At 39.9% G+C, this 17,399-nt stretch overlaps 1 protein-coding gene across 1 annotated transcript in view; it reads right to left on the reverse strand.

Annotated features, from left to right (window-relative positions):
* ELK3 (ELK3, ETS transcription factor) overlaps positions 1 to 17,399 on the reverse strand; it is a 37,946-nt gene that overhangs the window by 19,908 nt on the left and 639 nt on the right. The gene's annotated exons all lie outside the window — the stretch shown is intronic.

Raw genomic sequence — 17,399 nt, forward strand, 5'->3', positions numbered from 1 at the left:
TGGGAGAGGGAGAAAGACTTGATGTAACTATCCACTGAAATGGGACTGAAAACCTGCTCTTTACTGTCACGGGGAGTATACTGAACTTGTTCAGGTACATCACTGTGAAAAAAGGCAACAAGAGCAGTTGCCTTTGATTAGACCAGAAACCACACTCATTCCCCCCTCCCACCACACACTTGTCTTCCCAGTATCATATAGCCTTTGCCTATTTTGTTTTTTCCAGGGTCTGAAATTACTCTTGCTGCTTCTGTTTGCCAATTAAAATAGCTCAAAAGATATTCTTTATTTGTCAGGAATGCTGAAAGTTCAGGACCCTTAAGTGCAGTAAAATAAGTGATATTTACCCTGAACCTCTCTCTAACAGGGATCTTTTATTATCATAGGTACCGCTCAGAACTATATTGGAGGAATATTTTTAACAGTGCCTGAGTCTCACGTCTAAGGTTGTTTGAATATTTTTTTCTCTGCTAACTGCCTGTGCTACTGAGCCCTTCCTAGAATAAACCTTTTGTTCAGGCACTGCAATAGAAGGATAAACTGAAGACTAGCTATATTCAAACTCAGCACAGGCATATACACAACTTAAAAGATGGGATCGTTATCACTGATAACAATTTATCATTTTAATGAAGATGCAGCTAAAATTGACCTTTTAAACTAGAGAAATAAAAAAATAAATTTTCACCCACTTTCAACACTCCTAGCCTTCACGTGTTAACATTGGATCAAATAATTTTTTCTTGGCTTCTTCTGATTCTTAGTTTGGACATGTTATGTTGCACAGATTTATTGCTGGTATTGCTGGGTTAATTGACTATGGTGCTAATGGGGCTAATTATTACCTAACCTACCTCTCTGCATGGAACAATGGATATTTTTGTTTTTATCTAGACAAGCTCACGATTTTTGCTTATTTTGTTTACCAATACACTATTGTTTGTGCCCTAACAGATGACATGGACAGGATGCCAGGCTTGCTGCCTGACGCTTCCCTGGATGTGAGGACCACAAGAGGGCACAAGACTTCCAACTATCTACCACAGGGAACAAAAACGCAGGCGGCTGCAGGAACAGCTGCTTCTCCAGGTCTGCCCCAGCACAAAGGAAATCACGGTGCATAAGGTTCACTAATATAAAGAAACATAAACTACATAAACTTCACTCGTATAAAACAAGTTAATGATACTAGAGAACGCTGTCAATAGTTTTATAGAAAAACAGGATTTGGAGATGTGTTTTGGTCCAAATAATTACTAACTACACTGGCCAAACAAGGGTTTGCAGAATTAATGATGGTTTTACTATCCCTGCAAAATCCTCAGTTCCCTAATTAACTGAGAATCCTGCCTGCATGACAAGGACAAAAACACCTATTCCTGATGCCCAGCTGTATGACAGAGTAACTACACAGGACCTCCAAGGGTCATTAGAGGACTCCCAGGACTGTTAGGGATCCTTGAAACAGAACTGCCTATATGGATGGTTTGGCACTTTCAAAGGTTTGCATTTGCTTCACTGCAATTCTATTCAAATATAATACAAATTATACAAATTTCATACAAATCCTTTTCCACATAGTATAAGGCAAGAAAAAAAAAGTATAGCTAGAATTAAATATATCTGAAAATTACTCACTTTACAGTCTTTAAAAGTTCCTTTAAACTACACCATCTGAGCAAGTATTAACCTTTCGCAGATGATTTATCTATAACTTCATAGATAATAAAGTGTCCCTGTACACACATACACATCATATATACTTTCTAATTAATATTTATAAATTTTGCAATTTACTTTGCTAAAAAAGTGTAGTTATATACAACCATATTCCTTCAAAATAATCCTAGTTTCATGTATTATGCAGTGATACCCTGCACAATCTCAGCTTGTATCATACCACACTTCCAAACAAGAAATCACAAATGGAACGTTTTTTGCCCTGGAAAATAATTAGTAACTTATAAATATCTTTCTTCAAAATTTCATTAAATTGTGTACAGGTGTTCCATGCTACAAAGACCTGTCAGTAGAACTCCATCTGAGGAAAATAAAGATGGAAGAGAATTACAGAAGCACCAATACAAACTTCAGCACTATATCATTAACCAAAACAGCATAATGCCTCAGAGACACAACTCTCTCATCCAGATCTTCAACTTCACCTTCCTTCAAATGATCAGCAATTGTGGCTCTTGAGAGAGTTTAGGTGGAACTGAACTCAAAGGGAAGAGCATTTTGCTGCAGCCTCTTCCATCCTCTGCCTAAGAACACTCATAGGGTAACTACAGCTAACTTTGTACTACACTTTCTATTACGAGCCTTGTTTTCTGATGCTTATAATTTGTAAAATGTAAACAGTTTGGGACTCCATTTTAGCTACTGAATATGGGCCTCAAGGTGACTCAGCCATAGGCATAATGTAAAACGCATGAACAGCACAAGCCTGGGTGAGAGCATCCTACTGGAGTATTCACTCCACAAATCACATGTCCTGGTGAGTAAGGAGATGTGACTTCCATCAGGTTATTACATAAAAGGTTACTGCCGCCTTTTTCAAAGTGGTTCATTTCTTCAGCCAGCTGAGATGCACACGTAATCTCTGGGGGTCACTTCAGGTGCTGGATCAAGGGCAGATGGCTGTGGTGGGATTAGATTTAGGCAGCTCCTCACCACCCTGCTTGCCTTACCATCAGCTCTCCCAAGTGAATGGCTCTGAATGGGCTTTTTAAAGGACTTGTGTACCTCTGAATTCAGCATCGATGTGCTTAGTTGGTATATGCATAAATCTTCTACTGGGTATGACCTAAGTCTGCCCCTACAGAAATGAGATTAAAACAGCTCAGTGCTGCATTGTGCTTCATCCCTCCATCTGCCACCGAGTTCCTGCATAAAGCTTCCCATATTGCTGGTATAGCAACTATACGTATGATTCCTACACGAGGCAAATCATGCTAATTACATTTTCAGCTGATTATTAATTGTATGGTCCTTCTCTTCTAAGCACCAAACTTGAGGCGTTCAGGTCTGAGTTGCACTGAATATTCAAAGCCATAAATTTAACACAACCCTTGTGCTAAGCATATATGGTGAAGTAAAACCTCAAATTCCTTAAATTCTGTAAACTGGTGTTAATCTTTGCATTTCATTTCCATTCTGTAAAATGTGATTTGCAGGGGAATAGTTATAGCAGGATGCTCTGCCTGGAATGGGGTAAAACAAATAGAACAATGCCCTGTTTGCAAATCTGTTAGTGGTGAATGGAGAGGGGTGCTTCATGCTGCTTTTGGTGTTGAATAATGCTGAAACCAGACCGTATCATCAATCCCAAAGTTAAACATCTTGATAGTGAGGTGACACTGTGGCAGACAAAGTACCCGATAAAAGAACAAACAAGTGATACTACTGACAACTTACCTAAAGCTGCTGAGATGACACGGCTGGCCTGGAGACATCTGATCACTTTGTACTATAAAAGCCCAGTCATACCTTTTAAGGGCAGGGTTTTCCTTCTTGGAGTGTGTGTCTCTTGAGTGGGGATGCCCCTCAAGGTTACCCCTCGAGGCAGAGCAAAAGAGAATTGTCCACAATTGTTGGTATGGGTGAGTAACTTAATAATTGTTTTTTGCCAGCTTTAATATAATCGCTTCAATATTGCTTCAAAATAGTGCACTATACTAGTAGTTATAGCTTCTATACTGTGTAGTAAATAATCCTGATTTAAGATCTTTTTGTCTAACTGGTATCATAATATATAATTTATTTTTCTATAAATATATCTAGTATAAAGGTTTAATTACACCCATATAATCCTCTAGAAATAAACTGTTGACAAAGTCTGGGGCTGAGACTGGATCCAGCCATACCTAGACTCTGAGGAGTTTAGAAAGCAAGGGGGTTCTTTCTGCACCCTGTGACTCAGCAGGAGGGCTTCTCTCATAAACTTTGCCTGAAGCTCCCATTCTGCCTAGGACCAATTCCCATTCTTCCTGTGACAACAGAAAAATCTAAGATTCTGCGGTGACAGGATTTCTTTACTGACGCAAAACATTTAATTTCCAGTCAGGTCAATAAAAGTATTAACCTGTCTTTCTCTACAGGCACCCTTTTGGGTTCCATAATATATTAACTATCCTCTTGGGAGGACAGCATGGCCACACAGTGTACTAGGGCTTAACTTGTGCCTCATTTGAGTGGTGGAGCAAAGGAATCACATGACACATGTATTAGAAGACATGAAATTTAACCAAAAATCTGGTACCTGTATTAAAAGTCATTATACATTATGACTGAGAGGAGTTAGAAATCTTCAGAAAACATTGAGTTTCATTTATGTATTCTCTAATTCTTTTGAATTTTTACTGACTCAAAAGGAATTCAGTGTCTTGCCTTAGTTTGACAGAAAGGGGTGTTAGGATGTGGTCACTTCCTACAGTGACCACATTTCATTCAACTCTTTATTAATACTAAATGGTAATAATAATAATAGTTCCTGTTACTTCTGTGCTCAGTACAAGACTTGAAGGCGGGGCAATAAATAATACATGGAACCACACACTGAATTACATGGATTAGAAGAAAAATAGTTTTATATAAGCCCTTATTTAGATAGTGACACCCATCAATGGTACAGAATGGGAAAGGCAACCTATGTTAGAAACATATATTCTGTGTCATGGAAAGCCTAATCAAAATTCATGTAGACAAAAAAGTCGATTTTTTAATCCATTAACTTTGACACATCTGATTTTGCAATCTTACCATTTTTAAAATACTTATACAATGCCTTTGACAGTCAAAGATGTTTTCTAAGCCATGAAACAAAATTTGACCTGACCTAGATAGCCTAGTAATTTTACTTTTTGATCAGTTCCATTGATCCACCGCTGATGCAAATAATCACAGGCATAGTTAGAAGGAATTACATTTGGAAATGCTGTGTTAGACAGCAAAACAATATTTCAGGACTGAGTTTTCTGAAAATCCATTTCTCAGGCAGCTGTGACAGTACACTAACACCATCTGCATTAACAATTTACATTCCTTCCAGTGTGCTTCCCCCCATAAAGCCTACCAACTGCATCATCAGTGTGATACTACATGCTCTCCACACCCCAAATTTTAAGTCCAGGACTGATGCCAGAAGGAGGTAATGCAGAATATTTGTGCTGATAATACTGCTCCTATTTATTTCAACCAAATTGAGGTACTAACAAAAATGCCTAAATTTGGAGTGGCAGCCAAGTTAACACCACAAGCTCCTCCTGAAGAGGGTAACAGAAAAGGACAGAGACATCCACAGCAAGTGTTCCATCTGAGAGGATGCTCCTGTAAAGGGGGTACCCAAATTCCTCACTTCAGGAAGGGGGCTACATGCCAAACACTGTCTCTCCCTTTAGTGCATGGAGACTGCACTCTACCAACATGAACAAACATTATGAAAACATTACATAAGTTACACTAGAAATAGTTAAGACACAAGAATACATGTGCTGATGAGCTGCATTAATTTTTGTTTTTACCAAGACAATACATATGAAATTCCATATGAAAAAATGTCAGTCAGTAAAGTGGCATTAAGGTCCAAAAATACAGTCATTAACCTGCTGTGCAAAATAAAGCAAATAAGCAGGCCACCTTAAATCCAGGCAGTGGAAAACCAGGAGGCTCAGAGACAAATCTAGCTAAATAAAAAGCTCAGTATTAGAAAGATTTATGGCATGAACTGTGAGATAAGCAGGATAGTTTTTGAGGCATTAAGTTTTGTAGGACTCTTGCTCAGGAAAAGCTAGATGAAAAGGGCAAAAAGCTGGAAAGCAGCTCTGTAGCATTCACGACTTCTGCAGAGCTCCTTAGCTTCCATACAACTATGTTACAGCTGTAATATAGTTCTGTTCTCACACAAAGTCCAGGTTTCCTACTTGGATTCTTTCTCCCACTCTGTGCTAGCTCTCCCATAGCATTTCTAAAATGAAGAGGTGTACTGCTGATGCCGGATAATCAACATGAACAAGTTCTGAGGGCTAAAACTAGGAATCCGCCAGGCATTAAGATCAAAACCAGCCCCTTTTGCTTTAGAGGGTCTGCAGAGGAACAACATCTGGAAGTCTGAGCTACAAACCACGTCATGGGACTTGGAGCAGAGGAGGGACAGCTGAGTGGGACAAACTGTCTGAAGAACTCAGCAGCTGAAAAAAAAAACAGCTGGAGATCAATTAAATCAAGAAGACATAAAAGGTGTTAGCCAGCATTATGCCCTATAGGTAGTCACAGAGAGATGGTGATCAAACACGTACATGAAAAGGATTAAGAGGCTGAGTCAGGGCAGGGAAATTTATTTCCCTTAGCACATGAAGAAACTGCTGATTCCTTCTGTAGCCAAAGCAGCTGCAAAAGACTCAGCTCCTTTTTGTATGCCCCATCACAGCAGGCACACACCTCCACTTACATTTCCTTTACAAGCACGTGTGCTTTTGCAAGCACACAGCATTTCTCAGTAACAGACACCTCTTTTTACCACTTCAACTACTCTGGAAAACGTATGTATACTTTTTGAATGTCCACGTACTGGTTTTGTATCCTAATTCTGTCCAGCACGTTTCTCTGAGCAGCGTGACGTGGGGCATTGTTAAATTTCTCATTCACGTTAGCATTCAGCTTCCTTTATTTCTGCAGGTTGCAGCCAGGAAACTGGAAAATGGGCCACAGGAAACCTGGCCTCCTACATCTGTCCCAGTTTGTAATAGCAGCTCTGGTTTTATTTTTCTAAGTGTCTCAGGTTCATTTTAACCCTTGAAAGGACTACTGCAATAACATGTGCAAGAATGTGACTGTTCTGACATTATTTTTTTTAACCATCATTTCTCAGTACTAGAAATAGAGATTTTTGCTTAACTAAATGCACGTAAAATTATATTAATACTTAGAAAATAAACAGTTATGTGAGTTTTTTAAAAAACTCATGTTGGAAATCACCAAAACAATTCCATTCCATAATAACAAATATCAAAGAGTTTATATGGAATAAGGTAGTCTCTATATACATTCTAAACATAGTTCTACAGTCTGTATGAAAAGTTGAACAGCTTATAAATCTTCTAGGACAATTTTTCTTTCCATAAAAAATTGAAGCACGCTGGTTTTGCATTTAATTACAGAAGCAAAAGAGTAGCAATCAAGAAAAGAAACTTTCCTAAAATAATCAAAAACTCTGTCAGCCATAACATTTTTCACTGAAAATTCATCCGTATGACAGTGAATATATCATGAGAGGTTAAAGACAATTGCCAAATCTGCCCAAGTGTTTGCTCAGAAACATTTGAATGAACAAGGCAAAAGGCTGAGTCAGTCCTAACACTTTATTTCTCAACAGAGATGCTTCAAGGGTGATAAATAGGATGTGGCTGGTGAAGAGTTAGTGATTCTGCCAGAAAGGAGGAAGAACAAATATCCATTTGTTTACTCAAAGTTTTCAAATACACATCAAAGGAGATCTTACTGCTCATTTAATTGGGGTTGAAAAAATAAGCTCACAACTAAATGTGTAAATATACCTCATTTCATTTGACGCAGAACTTTCTCTTGTAAAGGTAGTAAATCAAACTAGTGGTGTAACCCACACCCAGGACACTTTAGAGAACCGACTATGTGTATGATACAGAATGCCGGTAATTTTTCCACATCCAGCAACCAGGACATTTCCTGTCAGAGCATCCTCCAAGTCCTTCCATTGTGTTGAAACTGCAAAAACTTTCTAAATCAGGACTTCCTCCTATTATATTTTAGAGGCGTCTTTCTGGGAAATGCAGATTCAAGTGGAAAAAAAAAAAAAAAAAAAGGAATTCCTGCAGCACCACCCAGTGGAAACATTAGAAAAAGCTACAGGGGTGCCCTAGCACAAAAGTTCCAATTTACTGCAAAATTACAGTAATATTGCCACACAAAGCTGGACTGGTTTAAGGATGTGCCAAAAAAGCAGAGAGGATTTTGCCACCCAATCTACTTAAAAGAGCCACGTGAGGTATGCCTACTCTGCCACTCCTGCATATTAGTCTTCTCTTAACTTTAAATTCTAATTTAAAAGATTATTTACAGTAAAAATCTACAAGGTCTCCTTCTCAAGCAAGAATACCCACTGTTATGGCCCAGCACATTTAAAAAAATAAACAGCCTCCTGTGGTTAAGAGCAACATAAAAGAGACAGCAGCAAGATCTAGCAAAATATTAAGGAATAACATCAAGTTCCACTGCAGAAAGGAAAGCCTTCACACACATGTCCAGTAATGCTTTCAGTAGGTACATTTGGTAATAAAATGTTTGCAGTTTTTAACTGTTTTAACTAAGTCAAAGAAAGCCGGAGGCAGATGTCCAAAGGAAGAAAGTTCTGCAACCTTTAAATTAATACAACAAAGGACTGGTTGCCTGCCAAGCAGAGGTGTGATGACACCGCCTTTAAAACACGAGTATTTTCACATTCTCTGTAAGGATGCACTTCAAGAAACAGTTTTAATCCCACTGGACTGAAAGCTCTTAGCAGGAGGGAATATGGCTACTTGCTTCCCTGTGAAAGGCTTAAAAATAACCTCCTCAATTACTTCTAAAGTGAGCTGTAAACAAAACTACAGAAATCCGTAATGGCTCCAACTGTTCACCTTGGGACAGACATAAAATGAATGCAGACTCTTCGCACTGCTTTCTGTCTGTTCATGTGGCGCACATCTGTGGCATGCTGGCAACATGCTATGCTGCAATCCAAGGGACTCCTGCTTTCAAAGCCAGCCTTATATGTTTATTTTTCCCATATGACTTTCTCTTACATTTTTGTCGGCATCGATAGGACACAGGTCATGATTAATTGACTGTCCTGTATAAAATTTCTGACGGTCCCAGAGCTAAAGAAGGCAGAGGTTACAACCTCCAGGAACAGTGGCCATTCTGAAAGTTTACTTGACATATAAAGTGATGATTAATCTCAAATGAAAATGCTTTTTCCTTATCTGAACTCCCTTCTTTAATTGAAATATTAAAATTTTCAATTTTGTGACAGCAGACTGAATGCTTTGTAACTTATGTTAGTGGCCCTAATATTTTAAATGGTGTATTAATACTATCTGCTGTCTCAAATGTTGCTTTAATACATTTCATATTCAGATGTTTAATCTTCCCCTTGCCACTGACTTTTCCTAGACTAATACTTAGATAAACACAAAGGTCTTTTTTTATACTGTGAGCAGAAAGGAACCTGGCCAAAAGGACAGGAAAGAGTCTTCGGAGTTCTGTTCAGACAAACCAAGGGGGCTGGCAATTTTCATGAGACCTGAAGCACAGCAAGATCATCACAGCTTAGACTGGCAGTCAGAGCTTGCCTTACGATGTATGCTGAATTTTCAGAATTTGCTGAATTAGCAAAATGAGCCATTAAACTACTAAATAACATACTGGCTTACCTGTATATTGCCATGTTGCAAGGAGTCAGTCATAGCATTACACAGAAAATGGTGTAACACAGTTCAGCGGATGGTAACCTACATATATAGAGTCATTTTACCTGGACAGTTTGTTCACAAAACATTAGTGCTATTGCAGTAGTTCTTGGAGCATGAGCCAGAGTGTAAGTTCTTTAGTCCTAAAAAATGAGCAACTAATCACAGCACTAGTCAAGGTCTGTATTTTTCACTTTAAATGCTGTTATTAACTCATAGTAAAAACCTAAATTAAGAATCACTGTTACATGTAAAAATCTCAAAGGTCTGCTATTCTTCTTTCTCAGTGCTAATCAAAGTTCTGATATGTGTTTATCATGTACTAGCTAAATGAAAATCCAATTAAAAGAGTCTTACCTTCACACATTTTTCACTTGCCTACTACACCAGCAAGAACCTGCAGGTCACACCTACACATTTCCCCTAACATCGTTCATTAAACATGGGAATATCCAACAAAATGTACCATAGAATACATCAGATTTCAGCCAACAGAAGATCTGGCTGCTACTCTCCTATACTGTCTGTGTCCTGTGTGCTTAAATTATGCTGCTGCAAACTATGGATGAGAGACAAGTGGGACACTATTTCAATGATTACAGAAAACTTTGCTGTATACAAAATGCTCCCTCTCCTCAACTTGGATGAGACTGCACAGTCAGTATTATTGCACCCTACTCCCAGGGAATCAATCTAGCCTTGATACTGCTCTGTTTGGAATAGTTTTCATCACAGAATTTCAGCACTGAAGCAGCAGTACTGAAGGAGTGCTGCAGTCATTCTGATTACAGAATCACAGGACCAATCAGGTTGGAAAAGACCTCTGAGATCATCGAGTCCAGCCCATGACCCAAGGCCATCCTGTCAACTAGACCATGGCATTAAGTGCCACATGCAGTCTTTTCTTAAATACCTCTGGGAACTGTGACTCCACCACCTCCCTGGGCAGCCCATTCAAATGTCTGATCACTCTCTCTGTAAAGAATTTCTTTCTAATGTCTAACCTAAACCTCCCCTGGTAGAGCTCAAGATGGTGCCCTCTTGTCCTACTGCTGGTTGCCTGGGAGAAGAGACCGACCCCCATCTGGCTCCAAGCTCCTTTCATGTAGTTGTAGAGAGTGATGAGGTCTCCCCTGAGCCTCCTCTTCTCCAGGCTAAACAGCCCCAGCTCCCTCAGCCTCTCCTCATAGGGCCTGTGCTCGAGTCCCTTCACCAGCGTTGCCCTGCTTTGGACACTCCCCAGTGTCCTTCCTAAACATACTTTCTATACCAGCCCTATTCTACACTCACAGTTTGCTAAACTAACCACACACGCCAGTTGCTCTGAGTCTGCTCTGAGTCACTGGACTTCACAGAGGTCTCTATCTAAAATCTGAACACACATTCCCATCTCAGCTATGTTAGTGTACCATGGAAGAAATTCTCTGAAGGTAGTCAGCTTTCTCCAGATTTCACTAACTGAGCTGCAATAGGAATTTGTTCTAACTTTCTAAATGCTTTTTAAAGATTGTTTCTTCTCATGAATTACTGTTAATTGCTGGGAAGAGATAATGGTGGTACTTCAGTCTATAAAATTTTTGTGCTGTATTGTGACTTGATACAGCAAGGGCCTCTCAAACATTACCACAATATAAACATTTAAAAACAAAAGCAGTCATTAGCATCCTTTTCAAAAAGCATAAACTGAAATACATTTGATCAATTTTCATCAAAAAAACCAAACAACAACAACAACAACAAAAAGAAGAAATATACAGAGATACAGTAAAGAGGTGCTGTCACCACATTAGAGGCAAATGGATGCAGAATAGAAATCTGTTTTCCAGATGAACTATCAGCTGTGTTGCAAAATGAGGGTGGGAAACTTACAGGAGGACATCTGATTAAAAACATTTAGATTCTTTAGATGAAGCATATAATACCAGTCTACTCTTTTTTGTACAACTGTGGAAGCATATCTTACACAACATCTTTGCTGGTTCATTAATGTTTTCAGAAAAAGACCCATCTTGTAAAATTGTATTGATGGGACTTAATTCTTAGGTTAGTGCCTAGAAAGCTTTTACTTATTTTGAATGATTGTTAAGAATCATAAAATTTACAAATGATTAATCTCATAATTTAATGACAGCTAAAACTAAAAAACAATGTGTAAGATGCAAGTTTTCCTCTCACAGTAGTTCAAATGATCTTCAAGTTAGGATTCAAAAGGTAAGAAAATTGTATACTTTAAAGCTCAAGAAACTAAGACAGGGTTTTTGCATGAGAGCCAAAAAACATTAATATGTAGTAAACTAGTATTTGCAAAGATCATTCAAGTTATATTCTGAATCTTCATATAATGAGTAGTAAATTGATAAGCAGAGATAAAGATGTGTGAAATGACTCCTGAAATGGGTCTGGGAGAAGCCACAGAATTGGCAGTATTGTTCAGACAGTATATCCTGACACTGCAAAATGTAAAGTAAAGCTATGGAAGACTCGGACGACCCTTGCAAGAGCAAGCAAAAGCTACTCCAATGCCTTAGTTACATTCAGCATGCAGTTGGTCTCAGTGCATTAACAGAAGTGCTGACACACTCAAAAGTAAATACATGCCTAAGTGCTTTAAAAGATCAAAACAAAGTGTGTAGCTTCCTAAAGAAATTCTTCTCCTGAAGATCCTGAGCTGTATCTAACTGCTCAGATGTAGACAGATCACGTTATAGTCTTCAGAAACCTTTCTTTACATTGATTTAAATTGGTATTTATCTTAAAAGTTCATAGGTGTCATCATACAGGTGAGCAGTTTTCAACACATGGCCATGCCCACAGGGGTCAATGCACCTTTCTCCTGAAGGCAAGGCAGAAGCACCACAGCACTACAACAGCAGGCATGACTGCTCAGAAATAATTATGGATCCACAGATACAAAAAGGACAAACCCCACTACTCTTGGTTAAACACAGCAATGCTACTTAAGCAGCCCAAAATCATGGTGTTGGAAACTCTAACTCCATAAGAGTAAAAAATGTATCATTTCATTACCTGCCTGGGCCATGGTAAAATTTGGCCTCTGATGTTCTTAACTGCAATATAAAATATTGCTTAAATATTTAGTTGTTCAGCACAATATGAGACACTGCCCATGAATTACATTGACTAAGTAGATCAACAGCTCCACTGTACTTTTTTAATACTGCAAAAAACTGCCACAGTATTCATACAATATTAGAAACACAGAAAGACTATACACTTATTAAGTGGCAGGTAGTGCCTCTGTAATATTTTCATATCAACGCTTATGGCAGGTGTTTTCTTTAGTTCTTGCTTTTATAAAAGCGGCATGTGTCCTTCAAAGAGCTTTTGAATTAAAATCCACTCTTAACAGCAAACTCTTAAGAACCTGAATTCTGATATAATTACTGACATATAAAACCACAATGACTTAAAGTAAGTTTTAAGGACAAAGATGAATTTCTTCTTGTGAAGTGCACAGATGACAGCTACTTTGTGCTTCATCTGCTTTGTTTCCATCCATGCAGCCTTGTATTTTGTGGTGTGATGAGCTGGACTTCCTGTGCCTACACCTTGACATTCTGCTCAAAATCGTGACTAAATCTTTAATCATTCATTATTCAACAAAATACTTCAACATGAGAACAGACATATTCTGTCTTTCAAGAGCTCTCAACAGCCTCCAGATACTCGTTGATTCATTTAACAAGCCACAGACAAAGTAAACATCTGCCTAATGATTCAAGACTATGAGATTCCCTATTGTGGGAAACACTGAGAAAGCCAGGGTGAATCAATCCCGGGATATACGGCGCAACAGGACTTTCACAGGCCCGTCGGTGACAGCCTGTGGCACGAACCATTGGGTGTGGCTACCAGAGATAGACAGCAGCTCAAAACCAACAGTACTCTTTGAAACTGGCCCAGGCTAACTGTCCTATAATCAGTGTCACAGCCCCAAAATTGATTCCAGCAACAGCATGCTGCGCATTGGACCCACCTCCACCAGAAGAAAACCAGGGACTGATAAATCACCTCAACTGCACAAGTGAGTCCAACCTGCCATACCTTTATGGGAAGTAGTAGCTAATTTATCAGTTCTTCGCTCTCTTAGATTATTTAGCACTATGACAGAGAACCACTCACGGAGATAATGGTAACTACATGAGCTTACAAAGCTTACATGGTGTCACCAAGACACATTAGCTAAAATACTTTTTCATAAACACATGCATCACAAATAACCATGCGTTGGTGCTTCCACTCTTATCCTGTGCTCCTTTATCCTTAGTAGCCAAAGGTCTGTTTATTTTGGCACCTATTTCTTTCTTCTGAAGTAACATGTTGTCATGTCATTGCATTTCCAAGGCTAAGATTTGTATTATACAGCTGATGGACCTCTATGTCCATTTTATGTATACCTACCTTCCTACATTAAAACATACGAGCCTCAGAGCAAGCAACAAGCTCCAGGTACCTTGGTGAACCTGCAAATTGACTTTCATTCTGTGCTAAGTCCTTCAGAACCAGTTTTTGATCAGTATTTGTGATCACTTGGTTAATAACACCTGCCTCTAAGGATACCTCTGTCATAAGAATGCCTTCAACCCAAGAAGGGCATTACAGCGAGTAGGTACAATTTACATAATTGGACTTTCTGCACAGCAAAGAGGGAATACCTCAGTCTTTGGAGTGAAACATTTGATTTCTTTTCATGACTGAAGTTTAATAAAGTAACATTAAGTAATAAGAGCAAAGAACCATTGTGAATCAGTAAGCAGTGAGAACTGCTAATGAATAAAACAAAATACGTTTTTGTTTCTACATATTAAAGTGTCCATGTGCGTAGTATTATAAACAGTTACAAGGAAAGCTGTAGCTGAGTTTCTTCCCTGAGACCGTGTTGCTTATTTCAGATGTTGCATCCAGGAAGAGTCAGCGATATCAGAAAGGATATAAACCTGTAGATTTTTTTCTTTTTAGGACAACTCACAGAGGTGATTTGAAAAATCAAGATGTAAGCAAAGATGATAGTATCTGAACACTTAACAGATAATATATATTCTTCCCATACACTTTTATACTTTGTAAATTAAAAGAGGTAAAGAATAAAATACTTACAGTAAAAATGCCTTTAATACTTTTTTATTATTTGAGTGGAAACTATCATACATTATTTGGATTTTTTTTTTCTATTTCAAACGGAACCGTTGTTTTTTTAACACATCTACAGATTACTTCTCATTCAGTCTTTCAAATTTACAGAACATACAACCATTACACTATTACTACATCTGTTTTTCTATAGGACATCAAGGCGTTTTATACTTAAATTGAGTGAACACAATATATGAAATTTGTGTGGATAGACTACATATATATATATATATATGTACGTATGTATGTATGTGTGTGCTTCATGTAGATGGCACACTGAAATTCCAGCAATATTTAATGCAGTAAGTGGACAATTAAATATCCATATTTCAAAGAGAGATAATAAGAGCTAGGAAACACTCTTCAGTAAGAGGTTTATTATTGTACATCACACTAATTGTTCTATAATATATTCAAAAGACTTTTGAACATTATGCCCAATAATGCACCTCTTTCTCTAAAATTTAGAATTTTACAAAAGAAATAAACCTACAAAACTGAAAAAATTCTCTTGCTTCATGATAACTGCATTTGATTGAAACAGATCAGGCATTTTCTGGTTTGTATACTATTCTAAAAATTCTTCATTGCCTGGCTAGAAAATCAAGAGGCATCTGTGTCTGGAGATTGTGTCACTAATCCACTAATAAAAGTCCTCTGTAAAGTGATGTTAATGAAGAACTTTTCTGTGCCACTTGGACATAGGAAGTACAGGAAACACTGAAGATCCTCAAAAGTAAACACGTGGTATACTGCAAGTACTACTTTTGTGCATAATATTTGCTAGTTTAATGCTATCACATGATAATTCAATTAAGTAGCTAAGTGTTATTTCCTGTTACATGCCATTTTATTCACATTTATTGACATTTCCTTTAGCTAAAACCCACTTGCAAGCAAGAATCCATTTTCTTTGTTTGCTCCAGGCTTTTTTTTTTTTTTCTGCAAAAAGTTTGGTGGGGCATGGCAAAAATCTTTCTAATTCTGAACATGGACTTCTTTCATGACGGCTGTGAAAATAAATCATCATGAAATAATTACACAAACCACTAAATTAAAAGTGGTACGTACAAAATCACTTGAAAATGAGACATGTAAAGCACCAATACAGGAAGGCTACGTGAGTGAATACGCTTTTCAAATATGCCCATCACCTCAGTATCTTGGCTCAAAAGTCTTTTAATCTTGCAGTTACATACAACTGTCACAGATGGATAGAACATGTTTCTCATAACGCAGCCTTCTGCATACTCCATTTATGTGCTTCACCCCATGGAAATATTTATGGATAAATTACATTAATCCAAAATAATTGAAAAGTCTATATGAGCAAAATATGAGATAAACCACGACTTTCTGCTAGAAATTAAATGTAACCATTGACTTCTGAAGATGGAGTCCTCATGACCGAAAAGATGCTGCATTGTATAAAATTGTCTTAGCACTACAAACGTAAGTAAATAAAGATGTAACTTGTCTCCCTTTCAACTGCAACGTTAGAAAGGCTGACAGGGCTTCACAAAACCCTCCTGTGTTAGGGAACGGAAACTCCTAATGAGATTAGTTGGTGTGTGTGCAGACATTACTTAGCCATGACTAAATGGGCTCTCTTCCTGCAGCCAGTGGAAAATTCAGGGAACTTTTTCCCCCTGCAGCATCAGAGTCCCTCTAACCTTCAGTAAAGCCAGATCCAACAACAACTCTCCACTTTCTCTCCCTTTCTCTCTGTCTCTTTTTTTTTTCCTTCCCTTACAAACATTTTTTTGTGGGTTTTTTTTTTTTCTTTTCAGTTGGTCGTGGAAACTATCCACGTCGGCCAAGGGGGTCTAGGGGCAGGAGGTGGCTAAGGAAAGCCGAGGGGGGAAGGGCCGGGGAGAAGGCAGAAGACTACAAAGGAAACTGTAAAAAGGAGCAAATACATAAACCTGAGAGGGAGAAAACCACAGAGTTTCTTTGTGAGCTGCAGTGACTCATTTTCAAGATGTTGTCTGCTGCCAGTTTCAAACCGGAAGCGCATGGCAATTAGTCTTGCTGTTTCCAGACAAGCCAGAAACTCTCCCGACACTTTTTTTTTTTTTTTTCCTTTTTAAAGCCCCTTCTGCAGTTTCTGCAGGGGCCTTCCCTTCCCTCCCCCCACGCCCTCCCCGGCCCCGCTCGGCCTCGCAGCGCCGCCGGGGACCCCGCGGCGCCCCCGCCGCCGTGACAGGCACCCTGGCGGCCCCCGCCGCCCCAGCGCCGTTACCGGGGAGCTCCCGGGACGGGGCAGTCCCGCGGCACCGCCGGCCGGGCACGGTCGGGGAGGGGGGCACGGCATGACCCGGCACCGCCGAGGGGCTGCGGGGCGGCGCGGAGTCCCGGGGCTCCCCCAGACCCGCGGCACCCCCCTCCCGGCCCTGCGCCTCCTCACACCCGCGGCCCTCCCCCTCAACCCCCATACGCTCCGTCCTCTCACCTTCACCCGCAGCTCCCGGGGAGCGGCAGGGTCCCCGGGGCAACCTTCCACTGGGGCGGGGGGCCCCCGAGGCGGCGGGAGCCTCCTCCGGCGTCCCGCCCCCCCGACCGCCGCCCCCTGCCCCGTTACCGCCGCTGTGGCCGGGCCCGACCCCGGGGCAGGACCCCTGGGCTCCCCGGCTCCGAGCGGGGCTCCGAGCCCCCTCCCCGCGCTGCTCCCGGCGCTGCTCACCTCCAGCCCGCGGTGTGCCCCGCGGTGTGCCCCGCGGTGTGCCCCGCGGTGTGCCCCGCGGTGTGCCCCGCGGTGTGCCC

Source organism: Corapipo altera, unplaced genomic scaffold, assembly GCF_003945725.1.
Source record: "Corapipo altera isolate COAL_440 unplaced genomic scaffold, ASM394572v1 1, whole genome shotgun sequence".
Classification (NCBI taxonomy): Eukaryota; Metazoa; Chordata; class Aves; order Passeriformes; family Pipridae; genus Corapipo; species Corapipo altera.